Consider the following 14,876-nt stretch of genomic DNA (forward strand, 5'->3'; position numbering starts at 1 on the left):
AGCCAAGGAACAGATATATTTACTTATTTGTTTATTTCCAAAGAAGAATTATGGGGATTGCCCTGCAGAAGTCTTTCTAATTGCTTTTTTTTTTACACCAGGATCGTGTGGGTGGCTTTTGAAATCTGTGTAGTTTACGGAGGCGAGGGTTCTGTGCCCGGGATGCCAGATGATGTAGTCGGATGGCTGTTGGCTGTTTATTTGCTAGTCTGTCGTTACCAACACAGCGTTCCTGAGTTCAGCGCACAACAGTGTGTCACCCCCCGCCGCCCCCACATCTAAATATATCCCGCGAGTCAGTCAGACTTGGCAGCACTCAGGCTGTGGCTGTCAGATGGAGTTGGCCTTGGATCCTCTGAGCCCTTGGCTTGTTCTCCGGGCCCCAGCGCGCCTTCAAATAGTGATATCAACAGTAGATTTGCAAATGCACGCCCAGGTAGGGGCCTGGGAGGGGAAGCATGAGGCAGCATTTTGGTCTAAAAAGGAACTGCCTTCTCCTCCTCCACTATCAGTTGTAGAGCGGAGACAGTGCCGTGCTGAGAGGGATGGCTCCGTGCTCCACGAGCAAGGCGTGTGGGCGTTTTCCTGAATCGTGATTTTTTTCAAGTTGTGCGAGGAGAGAAAGCGAGAAGCTAGCGGCTGGTGGGAACTACTCCGTGTGTAGTAGATGGAGGTGGGGGAGCGCTGGAAGAGGCAGGGGGGTGGAGCAGACACAGTTTGGGGCCTCTGTTCAAGGGCATTTCAAGGAGGACTGGTCACAGTGAGGATGTTGCCTTGTTGAGCTTTGGGGAGATTCTGGGGCGTTGGAGAAGCCGTGGCCTGTCCCCACGTAGCCCAGAACAGCCCCTGTCCTCAGTGCCACCTCAAGCTTCTGTAAGTTGGGAACCATGGAACCGACCTCCTGGGTCCCTCCCCGGAGGCTTGTTAAGGGGCTCGGTGGAAAGCACATCAGAAGGTTGAAATCCCTGCCTGAAAGGTCCGCATTCTCCAAGGAGCAGTCTCTGTAAATAAACGAACGGCATGAGTGCTCATCCCCGAGTGGCTGATCTGCAGGAGAGCTCACCCTAGGGGAGGGCGGGGCTCCAGTAGCTGATCTGCAGGAGAGCTCACCCTGGGGGAGGGCAGGGGCTCCTGTAGCTGATCTGCAGGAGAGCGCACCCTGGGGAGGGCGGGGGCTCCTGTAGCTGATCTGCAGGAGAGCGCACCCTGGGGAGGGCGGGGGCTCCTGTAGCTGATCTGCAGGAGAGCTCACCCTGGGGGAGGGCGGGGGCTCCTGTAGCTGATCTGCAGGAGAGCTCACCCTGGGGAGGGCGGGGGCTCCTGTAGCTGATCTGCAGGAGAGCTCACCCTGGGGGAGGGCGGGGGGCTCCTGTAGCTGATCTGCAGGAGAGCTCACCCTGGGGGAGGGCGGGGGCTCCTGTAGCTGATCTGCAGGAGAGCTCACCCTGGGGGAGGGCGGGGGCTCCTGTAGCTGATCTGCAGGAGAGCGCACCCTGGGGGAGGGCGGGGCTCCCGTAGCGTAGTCCTGGGCGCAGAGGCCCGTTCCCCCGCCAGACCAGTCCCCTCCAGCTGAGCCGGGTCCTGGAGGCCGGGTGGAGGATGGTGTGGACAGTAAGTTCTCCCGTGAGAGGGAGCCACAGTTAGTTTGGTGGGGTTCCTGGGCCTTTGGTGGGTTCAGGAGGGAGATGTTAAAGGCAGTTCTGCAGCCTGGGCGTCAGGAACACAGGGAGACATAAGACACAGACCCTGCCCTCAGCAGCGCCCGGAGTCCAGCGAATACGGACGTGCACACCAGTGAGCTAGAACACGGCTTCTCAGGTTGTGCTTTGGGGGTACACGGTGTCCCTGAGGCCCTTTCAAGGAGTCTGTGATAACAAAATGCTTTCTTTTTGGAACAACTCCAAGTATTTACTTTCCTTTTTTACTCTCCTCCTTTCATGAATGTACAGTGGAATTTTCCACGGCTCCATGGCCTCTGTTGATGTTTTTGGCTCTGATGGCTGATGGTATGGTGTTTCCCCCTGTTTTAACATGTCTCAGTTTTAATTTCATATATAATGAACACTGATAGCTAACACACACATAACAAAAGCTTTTGGGTGTTCCTGGCTTTTTAAGAGGATAAAGGTATCATAATACCCCCAAGTTTGAGAACCACAGAATTAGAACTAATATTTTAGGTAGATTAATATTCTAGGCAGAATTACTACTCTAGGTTGAAGGTATGTGGTGGGCACAGCTCAAGGGCTAGATACCAGGTGCTGGTGGGTGAGCCGGGGAGGGGATTGTCAGGGAAGGCTTTCAAGAGGAGGTTTCTCACTTGGGTTCTGAAGGATGAGTAGGAGTTTAGTCTGTCTCTAGATAGATGAGGGAGAGAAGAACATTCTAGAAAGAAGGGGCAGCACCTCTGAAGGAACGGGGATGTAAAACATCGTGGTTTGCCAGCCTCTCCTCGCCAGTGTGTGGGGCAGAGACAGTTTCAGACTGTCCCCTCCCCGGGGGATTTCCTCTGCCCGTCATTTACTTACGAGGCTGCAACTCCGAACTACTTTGTGAGCTTCACGGGAGAACTGATGACGCTGGTTTCCAGGCCTGCTTTTGATCTGTTGATTGACTTCTGGTGCTGGGAATCACCAGACACTCTGTACCGTTTGTAGTTGCTCTGCTGAGATGACATCACAGTTGTCCCCGCGGCAAGCCGAGGTCATGCCACCTGTTGGCTCTGGCGCAGAACTGCAGCAGGTCACGGGACACGCGCATTTCCTCCGCACGTCACCCGTAGCCCGCAGCCTGGAAGCAGATGACAACGATGCTTAGGAGGGGTGGTCAGTTCGGGGACGTGTTTGCCTCTCACCTCCAAGCGGCGTGACTTTGAGAAGGGCTCTGACGTCTCGGAGTCTGTCCTTCCCCTAGAAGGAAAGCATGTCGGACAGACCTTTTTAAATAAGCATGCCTACATCTGCCAGTGGAAAGGACCCTCCTGTTGATAAATATACACTTCATTCTGATTTTGTCCTTGGTTAAGTGTCACCTGGGACACACCACCTCCCCAGTTCTCTCAGAACTGCTAATGATGATGTTGCAACAAAGGGTTCGGATTACCAATTTTGACAGCTTCTGAACCACCAAGAGAAAAGAGGGGCCCGGGCTCTGGGCGCTGAGTCGGTGTCAGACGCTCATCGGAGGGATTTTGTGAATCGTTTCATTAAATAGCCACCCCAGGCCTGTGAGTAGGTGCTGTGGTTCCATTTTATAGATGAAGAAACAGAACCATGGACAGGACACCTTAATTTGCTCAAGGCCACAAAGAATCCAGGCTTTCAGGCTTTTCATATCCCGAGCCCCTGGGGAGGAAGAGGGCCACAGTCTGGGGCTGTTGGGGGGACAGAAGGGCCCCAGCAGCCATCACTCCTTCTTCATAAGGATGGAAGACAGAATGAAGGGCACGGGAGTCAGATTGGTAAATCAATAGACTCATTAAAACTCAAAAGCCTGAAAACTGTTGCTGGGTTAATTGTAAACCAACATCGAAACGTTAAAACTTGCCCAGACCATGGGTTTGAATTATTAACCAAGCGAGTTAATTTCAAGCCACCCGAAGGCCGCCCGCCTTGAAGGGGAGCTGGCGTGCCCTTTCCTGCTCAGGCCTGACTTGGTGCTCAAGGGCGCACGGCACTGCCTTTTCTCAGGTGTATCTGACACATCCTGAGCATTTCGGCAGACCTCACAAACTCAGATACGCTGTGGGAAAGGGCCGTTGGAATCCGGAAGGGGTTGGGTGACATAGTAACAAGGAGTGGGGGGGGGGGGGGGAGAAAGGGCCTTGTTAAACATCCTTTTGGCTCCCAGTGTGTGACCTGAGGCTGACGTCTCACCTGCACCTCTATGGCTCTTGGGTGTTCTTTCAGCCCAAAGAGAGCAAGGTCCTGGGAAACATGTTGTCAGGATTCAGCCCTAAACTAATCTGCTCTGCCTGGAGACCTCTGGGGTATTCTGTGATGGCCAACTGACCACAAGATGTTTCTGTTTGGTTCTAAGTAGAGAGGGACCCTGCCAGACCTGGTTTGATTATAGATTAAGAACTTTGATTATAGATTAAACACTTTGATTTCAGATAAACTCACCTGCCACCAGCTCCATCGATTCTGCTTCTGTGAGCTGTATTTCTAACTTATCTGAGGTCATGGGTCCCACGGGGGATGGTAGGGACCCTTTACTCAGGGAGATGTTTGTTGCCACAATCACAGGGAGCTTTCTTTGCACAGAGAGCTGGGACCCACAGATCCCTTGGTGCTCGGACATGACCTCATTAATAATTAAGAAACCGTGTGTCAAAGTCTCAAAACAGCAGAACTTTAAAGGATAGTAATAGTATCTCACTATGCCTGACATAGCATTTTATTTTTCCCAGTATTTTTTTTTTTTTTTTTTGTATTTTTCTGAAGCTGGAAATGGGGAGAGACAGTCAGACAGACTCCTGCATGCGCCCGACCGGGATCCACCCGGCACATCCACTAGGGGCGACGCTCTGCCCACCAGGGGGCGATGCTCTGCCCCTCTGGAGCATCGCTCTCTTGCAACCAGAGCCTCTCTAGCGCCTGGTGCAGAGGCCAAGGAGCCATCCCCAGCGCCCGGGCCATCTTTGCTCCAATGGAGCCTTGGCTGCGGGAGGGGAAGAGAGAGACAGAGGAAGGAGAGGGGGAGAGGTGGAGAAGCAAATGGGCGCTTCTCCTGTGTGCCCTGGCCGGGAATCGAACCCGGGACTTCTACACGCCAGGCCGACACTCTACCGCTGAGCCAACCGGCCGGGTCCTCCCAGCATTCTTTATAAGACGATCTCATTTCACCCTCCTGAGAATCCTGTAGTAGTTATTTTATATAGGACACATGGTAGTGGGTGCGGTAACTTTCCTGAGTATTGCTGTTTTCTCGTTAATTTGCTAAATGGGCTCTAAAAAGGGAGATAACTGTACATTTCAGCCCCATAAAAGTCTTATTTCAAATGCTTCTGATTCAAATTAATGAATTAAAAACACTAAAACACTACCCCAGTCCCAGGCATGGCAAGTGAGTTATGTTGTTCCATTCAGACATCTGATGGGGTAGAATTACGAGATTGGTCTGTGATTAAAAAACTCTTTGACTCCACCTTGGATGTTTACAGAAAGGAGAGACTTGGGTAGTTGGTTTCATTAGAACTCCTATTCCTGCTTCTGCCCTACGCCTCCAATTACAGAAACTTGGGGAAATTGTGGAAAACCACAAGAACTAAGTAAACATTTCCCTAACTCTGTTTATTATTTAGAGATGGATGGCCATTGTTAATACTCTGGTGTATTTTCTTCCATCTTTTTAAAAAAATGATTTTTAAAGAGAGAGAGAGAGAGAGAAACATTGACCTGCTGCCCCACGGAGTCATGCCGTCACTGGTTGTGTCTCGTGTGTGCCCTGACTGGGGATCGAACCCACAACCTCTGCCTGTTGGGACGACGCTCTAACCCACCGAGCTACCCAGGCAGGGCCCATCCTTTTTTCATGGCAAAATACACACACATACACACAAATGTTATTTGCTTAGCTGATTTTATAACGATGTTAGAATATAAGGGGGAATTATATCAGAATTATATCAGAATTTACTGTTTTTCATGGCGTGGTTTTCGCTGTCTGCTTGGTATTGTGACTTATTAAGTATACTTTATTTTTTACCATAGTCTATTGTCGAATAGTTAGCTTGTTAATGATTTATTAGAATTATAATTAACACTGTGGTGAATGTGCTTGTACATCACTCCTCATTAACATCTTCGATTGCCTTCTTACAGCATATACCTAGAAGTGGAATTTTGGGGTTAAATTTTCAGGTATTTAAAGGAGGTGATATATGTAAAATCTTTAAAAGAATCCGTAATGGATACTTACATCTTTATAAAACATACACACACACATCTTTATAAAACAGATTTTTATCGTAATTGATCCTCTAAGGAGGTTGCCCTCTTTTACTCCCTCTCACCAGAGGTCTGTCGGAGAGATTAGCTTATTTTAAAACATTAACTAGTTTTTATAAAAACGGTATGTGTTTATGGTAAACATTTTTATTTGTGCTGCAGGGTCAGGCTTAATGTTTAAAAGACCGGTGACTCTTGGCTCAGCTTGGATGAAATGTATTCTTTAAACTTCCCCTTTCTTTCAGTGCAGTTTGGCAGAGCTCTCACTTTGGAGTTTGTTTACCTACCTGCTTATCTTAACAGGCCGACCTGCCCACCTGTCTGTCATCCTGGGTTAACGTTTATTCGGGTTTGGGGATGGAAATAGCTTTTCTCTGAATCAGAACTTGCGGCGTAACCGGTCCAGGAAGCCGCCTGCCCAGACGTGGGAATGGGGGGCAGGCGGGAGGCTCTTCCGTATCTTTTTATCTTTTTAACCCACTGGGTTATTAAATATGGCCAACTTGGGAAACGTTCAAAGCTATAAAAATTAAAACAAATGTCCCTGTACAGAGATGAACATGGTTTATATACTAACCTATTTCTTTTTTGGAGGGAGGGGTGGGGGTGGGGACGGGGGGAATAGTACATACAGATAAATAAATATTTGACAGCCTGCTAGGCCTGTTTCCTATTTATTTAATTATATAAAGAATCAATGAGGACTTTCTGTTGTAAAATATGTAAACAATACAGAGGCCAATACCACCACATCCCTTTCTAGAAGAGACTACCCACCTCTGCGGGTGGGCCCGTTCCACAGGGGACATGTTCAGCTCCGGGTTGGAGCCTGACTTGCTTGGCCTGGAGCCATGGTGTTCCGGAGCATGATTTGAAAGCCACCACTCTAGTAAGAATGAGGAATTTTTATTTATTTTTTCCCTACTGAGGGGCATTGATCTTGTTGATTGCAATGTAAATGAAGGATGATGAAAGGAAAGGGCCCGTGGGTTTCGAGTCCCCGAATGTCAGACCTGCGGGAACCTCGGACGTCGTCCGGTTGTGCCCTCTCGGTTCACAGGTGAGCACACTGAGGCCCGACGACCATTAGCAAGCATCTTGTCCCAGGTCAGCCACCAGTTAGAAACAACTGAAACTTCAAGGGTCTGGTGCATGCTTCTCTTCTTTTTAAATGAAGCTGTTAATCTACTTTTAAAAATAAGAGCCGTGGCCAAGTTTTGGCTCTGGGTTCAGTTGCATGGAACTGAATCCTCTCCTATCTAGGTGAAGCAGAAAGGACTTTGTCAGAGGGCATGAAAATGCTTTTAGAAATCATTAGGTGATGTAGAAAGGCCTCCTAGGCTTTGCTTTCAGAAACAACTCTCAGAGCCACACCGCAGATCTGGGACTTCAAGAAGCTGTCGCCTCTTCTGACCTCTGGAGGCCACCCAGCAGAGTGGGACGCTGACACTACACTGCAGGGTATAGAGTCACTGCCACATCCGCCTGGTCAGGAAGCACCATTATTGCTACTACTGTCTTGCCCCAGTCTTCTTCAGGAAGATAGACAGCTTCTCCATGAGGAGTCAGCCAAGGCACGGGGTATTGCCGTGGAATAGCCAGACGCCTCCCTGGCTGGGCTGCCCGAGCGAACCAGGGAGGCACGGAATCTACCACTTCACCTTTCACACCTAGCTGCAAGGGAGTCTGAAAAAGGAACCCTCAGCTTTCCAGTTCCTGTGTAGGAGGAAGGCTTAGGAGGAGGAGACTGGAATGGATGATGGACCCCAATTTACCACGTCTCCTCAGCAACTAGTAAACAGTTCAGATGATAAGAAGCGTGCTTTGAGTTCTTTTGTTTTTTTTTAAAGGGAGAGAGGAAGGGAGAGAGATGAGAAGCATCAATTCTTCATTGTGGCACCTTAGTTATTGATTGCTTCCTCATATGTGCCTTGACTGCAGGGCTCCAGCCAAGCCAGTGACCCCTTGCTCAAGCCAATGACTTTGGGCTCCAGCCAGCGACCATGGGGTCATGTCTCTGATCCTGTGTTCAAACTGATGAGCCCACGCTCAAGCCCATGATCTCAGGGTCTCAAACCTGGCTCCTCTGCATCCCAGGCTGATGCTCTATCCACTGTGCCACTGCCTGGTCAGGCCATGCTTGAGTTCTGGTTATGGTCACAGGAGGTAGAGTAGCAGAGAAGCAAAAACAAAAGCAAGAGAATTGTACAACATGTAAAAGACAGAAAAAGAAGCTATGCTGCAACATGTTGGGGGTAGCAGTACAGTCTTGTGTTGTGAGAGATGCCGTTTGAAGTTCCAGTGTGTGTTTGCAACCATAGGCATAAATGGCGTGTGGGAATTTAGGATTCAACATGACTGACATTAATTTCAAGTCTAGATTCAACCTCTGGATTAAAGGTTTCCAATCTCGTCCTTGAACTTGTATCCTGATATTTGTCAATAAGTCTTTAACTTCCTAACTATGTATTTCCTGCCCCTTTTCTGGCATCATTCCCTTCATACTGTTGAGGAACGCTGCGTTTCCCTTAGCCAGGAAAACTACTTGGCAATCATTCTGTGCACAGCTGCCGTTGGAGAAGTGGTTCAGGTAGGACGAGGAAGACGGCAGACAGTGGTCCTGCACGCTGTTGGAAGGATCGTCCCGGTCTCCTTATCTTCAGTATCTCCACCAGGTCTTCATGATTCCCCTGTAGCTCAGACACCATTCTTTGCTGTCCTTGGTGATGGCCAAGGTGTGGCAGCTGGGTGCCTCGTGCTTACACAGCTCTGAGTTTAGATTGGCCTGGGTTAATTGAGTGAGGTTTATTCAAGATCATTCAGCATGATTCAGTTGAAAAGGAGAAGAGAGAAGGAGAAATAGAGGGTTAAAATGTCGAGAGAGATGGCGTGGAGTATTAGCGGTCAGCAAATGTATATCCCTGGCAGCAGGTGATCAGCAGCCTTCCTGGGCCTTGAGCTGGTCAGGTAGGTCAGCACCCCGTAGGGAGTGGCTGTTTGTGGAACATTCTACTCTGTGGTAGAGAGCCAGGAGCAGGAAAGAGGAAACCTAAGAAAGCAAGCTATGATTCTGTGTCCAGGGGACTTTAGTGTTCCTATTCAGGTGGTTGAGCCCCGGTAGCAAACGACCTCTGAGCCTGTAGAAATGGTCCAACAGAGAGTGAGGGCCCAAGGGCGTTAGCTAATCACGCTGATGAAGAGGAGAGCACGACGGGGTGACTTTGTCACACCCTCCAACATAAGACCTCCCTAGGACTGAAGGCAATGTACTTACGATGTGCCCAGCAAGATAAAGGTACAGAGGCCACTCTGGGTGAGTGGGGGCACCCAGGACACAGAGCTTGGTGGGCGTGGGGAGCTGGTGTAGGGCACAAATAGGGGGTCCATTTAGGGATAAGGGGTGGCCCTGCTCCCTTTTCCCTCTCTTTCTCCTTTCTACTCGGGTGGCCCTCCCAGCTGCCCGTTCTTACGGCAAAGGCACACTGTGCCCAGTCTGCCCATTCTTGCCCCGGCCGCCCAGGAGCTGGCGGCTGAGTCAGGCCGTCCGGCCTTGAACTTGCGCTGCCTGCCTGCTTAAATTAGACAACACATGGTTTCCCTTATCTCCCTGAGAGAAGATTCCTCTTTTCAGGTGACTGGCTGTTAACGCCAATGTGAGATTCGAGTTTTTGCTTCCCTTTCTCCCCCAGACGCTGCTGCCGGGCTGCTGGGCGGCTGAGATGGAAAAGCCACGAGGTGTTTATGTGAGCGATGGGTGCTTCTGCGAGATTGCCATCTGCAGTGCTTTCGCCGGCGTACAGAGCACTGTCGCGTATGATCTGATTCGATCCTGACAGTGATGCTGGAACATACCGGGAATGTTAGTCCATCCCATAGGTGGGGACAGTAGGGCCCCAAGAGATGGAGCGTCTGTCTCAGGGTCAAACAGTCAGCAGGTGACAGAGTTGGGAGTCGAATCAGAATCTTCATTGCGCCCTCCTCTGGGTCGTGCCAGGGTCCATTTGGATTTGGTTTTCAACAAGGCTTCCCTGTTGGTTCAGTTCACGTCAACAACTGTGTTCTGAACTTTGTGTTCGCGGCTTCAGCACAACACATCACCGCCACACAAGGTGGTTTTCCCACCTGCCGGCACTCGGACTCCTTACGCTGGGTGGGCCAGGTGGGAGCCATACCGAAAGGCACCACGTCAGCGCACGGGACATCTTGACCTCTCCGTGACCCCGTGTTTTGGATTCGGAGCAACTTTTGTTAGGTGAATACACTGGCCATCTATAGTTTCCAGTCTGTGAATTTTAATTCTTCTTGAGTTTTAGACAGCAGAAATAAAGAACTCAGAGACCCACCCTGTCTTCCTAACCCGCTGGAAGCCTGGTCTGTTTATAAGCAGCTGATCGGTTAAACATTAACATTCCAGAAACAGTGTCTTAATCTTTGGGAAAAATGTTGGTTTCCACAATCAGGAATTTCTGCCTTCTGCCTCATGACATGCCTTGCTGCTCAAACCGGCGTGCCAGGGAGAGTCCACCCTCCCCAGACTGCTTCCCACCCCTGAGGGGGGCCCACGGTCATTCTGGGTGCCATTTTGACCCATAAGTGCGTTTTTTAAGGTGCTGGAGATAGAAAAGGAAGTGGTAGCCCAAGCCTACCTGTAGTCCGAAGTTTTAACTCTGACTGAAGTCAGGGTGTCCAGTTCTCCGTGGCGTTTGCTCAGAAATGCTCCCGGGCTGTTACATCATCACTCCCTCCGGTTGTGTTATGGTGGCTGGCTCCCCAGTTGAAAGTCTCCGTTGGCCAAAGGACAGGGAATCTGGGGCCGTGGCCAGGTGACCAGGCCCGTACGATCCCGTCCAGGAAATGTTTGTGGAACGCTGGCCGTGGTCTGAGCCTTAGGCTCATTCGTCTTGGTGGGAACTTGCCCTGGGAAGGTCGTCATCTCACTACAAGCACTCAAACAGATTTGCCCACAAATCTTTTTTTTCTGGATTCTGCAAGTGACACAATTTGCAAAGAAATGCATTAATATCTTGTTTTGCTTTTCAATACTTAAAAAACGCACAATGCGAATTTGTTTAGATGAACAGGGCGGAGAAGAGGCTAGAATTAGATGAAGACCTCACGTCCTACCACCCCTCACACCTCACTGACTGAGACATTGGAGGAATATCTTCCTTAGTTCTTTTCTTAGGTTCTTACTTAGCTCATCAAGTTTAGGGGCGTTGGCATGTCAGTGGGTCACGTGGAGAGAGGGTTCCGGAGCCGCCCAGCCTCCCATGGGTAAGGAAGGCCTTACCCCAAACCAAAGGCCTCTCTCCCTGACCCTGCAGTGAACTTGGAGCAAGTGAGACAGTAGAATGAGTAGGAGCTGCATGCTTCCCCCACGATGTGGGCCCACAGTGTTACCTGGGGTGAGTGCCCGAGCTGATTTCATGAGCGCACTGTCGCTGTGATGAACCGCAGGCCGCAGCCTGGCGTTCCTCTGCTGGGGCTCCGCCATCTTGCTTTCACTCATTCCCACATTTTCTGCACCCCTGTCCTAGGTACTTATTTCTCTCCTGAGCTCCTCACAGATACACCTACCCTCACACCCTTGAGGTCAAGACCTGACATCTTCACTCACGCATTTCTCTTCTGACTTGACTCTCCGGTCACCCCAGGTCTCCAAGCCGCCAGGGGCTCGTGTCTTGAGAACCGCAGGGAAAGCCCACCACCTGTCTCCATTGCTCAGTCTGCTTTCCCCAAACCCTTTTCTCTCTCAAAGTTATTTTTCCCCGTCGCCCAAACCGAGCCGCGGGCGATGTCCGGTCTCTCCTTGTTCCTTTACAGAAAGGTGTCTTTATTCAATTTGACTGTTGCTATTATGTGGTGAGGCATTCAATAAAAGTCATGATTTATGAGATATGGATGACTGGTTATTTTTTCGTTTTCTGCCTTTATTTTCTTTTTTCCTTTTTTTTGGTCATCTATCAGGGAGAGAAAAGCCAGGCCTGGCCATTTCCTGGCACGTCCTGTGTTCACTTAAGAATGTCAGCTGTCGGCCTGTCAGGAAGTTAATCGTCGGGTTGGATTCTCTCTCCTTCTGCCCCTCCCCACCGCCCCCCCTTTAAACAGGCAGGGGCCCTGCTCCGTCCTGCACGCGGCGATAAGGGGAATGCTACCCGGGTGGGGAGCGGAGCTTGGCCCCCGGTGTGGCCCTCGGCCTGCTGCGCTCCTCAGCGGCTGCGTGGCCAGCTCTCTGTCAGTTCTTGATTGCTTAATAGGAAGAGGCAAGCTGGCTCCTTTCAGGAGGTTTCCAGAATTTTCTTTGTTCTTGAATACAGTACCCTCAATCCTCTTAGTTTTTCTGGCCTGGCCACTTTAGAAATCCTTTCCCTTTTTTTGTTTTTCTTTTTGTTTTTTTGGTCTTTTTCTTTTCTGTAAAGTATGTGCATGTTAGATAAAAGGCTCTCGAATAGAGGGCCTAGCATGTTGGGCACTGGCTGCTGGAAATAGGCTAATTGGAGAGAGAAGCAAGTTGTCACAAAGGTGCCTGTGGCGGTGGGGGTTGGGGGGGGATGACCCCCTGGAAGTGCCCGGTTGACTTTTTCCACCTCACCCCCCCCCCTGCTTTTATTATTAGCTGTTTGCCGAAATGCATCCGGTCTGTGAGCCCTCCGCTGGCACCAGCCGGTTGTGCCCTGCATCTTAAGCACCTGGTTAGGCGTCTGTGTCTGGAAGTGTTCTGTGCTGAGCCCCCAGCGTGTGCAGAAAGAGGTCGTTAACGCGCAGTGGTGGCCGGGAGGGACCGAGGAGAGCCGGCCTGCCGGACTTGAGCAGAGCGTGGACCCCTCGGTTTCACAGCGGCGGGGTCTGAGGCAGAGGCGTCGGGCCCCTTGGGTGGGGCTGGTGCTGGCCGCACGGCGGGTGCCCGGAAGGCCCCTGGCAGGGAGGGTGAAGTGGCAGTGAGCTGAGGAGCACCTGGGTGCCCTCCAGGCAGACTGGCGCAGGTCAAGGCCCTGTGGGGTGGGGGAAACCTGGCGGCCTGCCCGGTGAGTCCGTGAGCCCCCACCCCAGTGGACGTGGGTTTTCCCTTCTAGTTGCCTCCAGTCTAAGGGGGATTCTGCTTTTATGAGCACCCCGACCCTTTGGATTTGAACATTCTGTCACCAACGTTAATTGGTGGCTGGTCACATACCTGCTGCTGGCACGTGTGTTACCTGGTTTCTGGTCACGCTGCCGTCATCCATCAGGACGTCTCATCTCGTTCTGCTGTGGCTTTCTCCTGACTTCCCTCGGTCCAGGCACACGTGCCGGGCTCCCAGCTCCCGGGGCGTCTGCTGTGGTCCCTCGCCGGCACTCCAGCCTCACGCCACACAGGTGCCCTGGGCCTCTGCTGCAGGGAGCATGCCCCTGAGCCACGCCACACAGGTGCCCTGGGTCTCTGCTGCAGGGAGCGTGCCCCTGAGCCCCCTGAGTGGGATTCTACCCTGGTCTAGTGTGGAATAACCTTCTTTCTCTGGCCCGGAAACCCCACCCGTTTTTAGAGGGTCCGCTCACGTATCTCTACTCTGGCCTCGAGGCCTCCCTCTCCCTTCCACCCAGCCCTTCGCTGCTTCCTTTACGCTGGCTAACAGAGTGTTCCTCCTGGGCCCTCTTGTTCCTGTCCCGTGTGCCCCACGAGAAGGTTAGACGCTGAGGGCAAGGCCTGTCGGTGTCACTGCTGTCCAGTGGAACTTCCTGTGACAAGGGAAGTGTACGCCCCGTGCTGTCCAATGCATACACGGGGCTAGTGCGACTGAGGAGCTCAGTGGTTAATGACAACTAATCCATGCTGAAGTGGCCTCAGGTGGCTGGTAGCTGTCGTATGGGGACACCGCACGCGTGTATCTTAATAATCTTGATACTTCCAGAAGCCCGTGCGCTGTGCTCTGCACACACGACAAACCTCATAAGCAGTGAGGAAGGCAGTGGGAATCACCTAGTATATGGTTATATTAGCTGTGTGTTCTTTGCCTATTTTCCACGCAATTTGATTTTGAAGTTAGATTCAGTAGGTTGTATACTTGAGCACCACCAGTGCTTTGGGGGATACAAAGATGAATAAACATGGTCTCTTCCTGCAAGGAACGGGAGCCTAGTAGGTAAATATCCAGGGACAGCGGGAAGCAGAATGAACAAAGTGCCACTGCTCAGGAACAGTTGACGTCCTGCGCAGGCGTACAGAAAGCAGTCGTTCACGGTGCCTGAGGGCGCTGCGGGAATGCTGTGGCACATTCATTCATTCATTCATTCAGCATAGTTCTTTTTTCTTTCTTTCTTTCTTTTTTGGTATTTTTATGAAGCTGGAAACGGGGAGAGACAGACAGACTCCCGCATGTGCCCGACTGGGATCCACCCCGCACGCCCACCAGGGGGCGACGCTCTGCCCACCAGGGGGCGATGCTCTGCCCCTCCAGGGCGTCGCTCTGCCGCGACCAGAGCCACTCTAGCGCCTGGGGCAGAGGCCAAGGAGCCATCCCCAGCGCCCGGGCCATCTTTGCTCCAATGGAGCCTTGGCTGCGGGAGGGGAAGAGAGAGACAGAGAGGAAGGAGGGGGGGGGGTGGAGAAGCAAATGGGCGCTTCTCCTGTGTGTCCTGGCCGGGAATCGAACCCAGGACTTCTGCACGCCAGGCCGGCGCTCTACCGCTGAGCCAACCAGCCAGGGCTCAGCATAGTTCTTGAACGTCGCTTATGACCCAGGTCCTGGGACTGTAATCTGAACAAAACCGACCAAACTCTTGACCTCACGAGGCTTACTTTCTGGGGGGAGGGAGAGAGATGCTAAACGAAGTGAGTAAATCATAGAGTGTGTGAGAAGGGAAGCTGGGAGAAGGTCTAAGGCATGATGGGGTGTAGTTTGGGGTTGTGGTGTTTAAGTAAGTTGATCACGGAAGGACTAGGGAAAAGGA

The 14,876-nt window shown here is 51.4% G+C and overlaps 1 protein-coding gene and 1 long non-coding RNA gene across 10 annotated transcripts in view; one reads left to right on the forward strand and one right to left on the reverse strand.

Annotated features, from left to right (window-relative positions):
* MSI2 (musashi RNA binding protein 2) overlaps positions 1 to 14,876 on the forward strand; it is a 416,318-nt gene that overhangs the window by 111,362 nt on the left and 290,080 nt on the right. The gene's annotated exons all lie outside the window — the stretch shown is intronic.
* LOC136323646 (uncharacterized) lies at positions 583 to 11,783 on the reverse strand. The gene is made up of 3 exons (XR_010728995.1): positions 10,598 to 11,783; positions 2,529 to 2,790; positions 583 to 1,001 (listed from the first exon to the last, which is right to left on the reverse strand). It is a non-coding gene; the product is annotated as an uncharacterized lncRNA (long non-coding RNA).

The sequence above is a fragment of the Saccopteryx bilineata genome, chromosome 2 (genome assembly GCF_036850765.1).
Source record: "Saccopteryx bilineata isolate mSacBil1 chromosome 2, mSacBil1_pri_phased_curated, whole genome shotgun sequence".
Lineage (NCBI taxonomy): Eukaryota > Metazoa > Chordata > Mammalia > Chiroptera > Emballonuridae > Saccopteryx > Saccopteryx bilineata.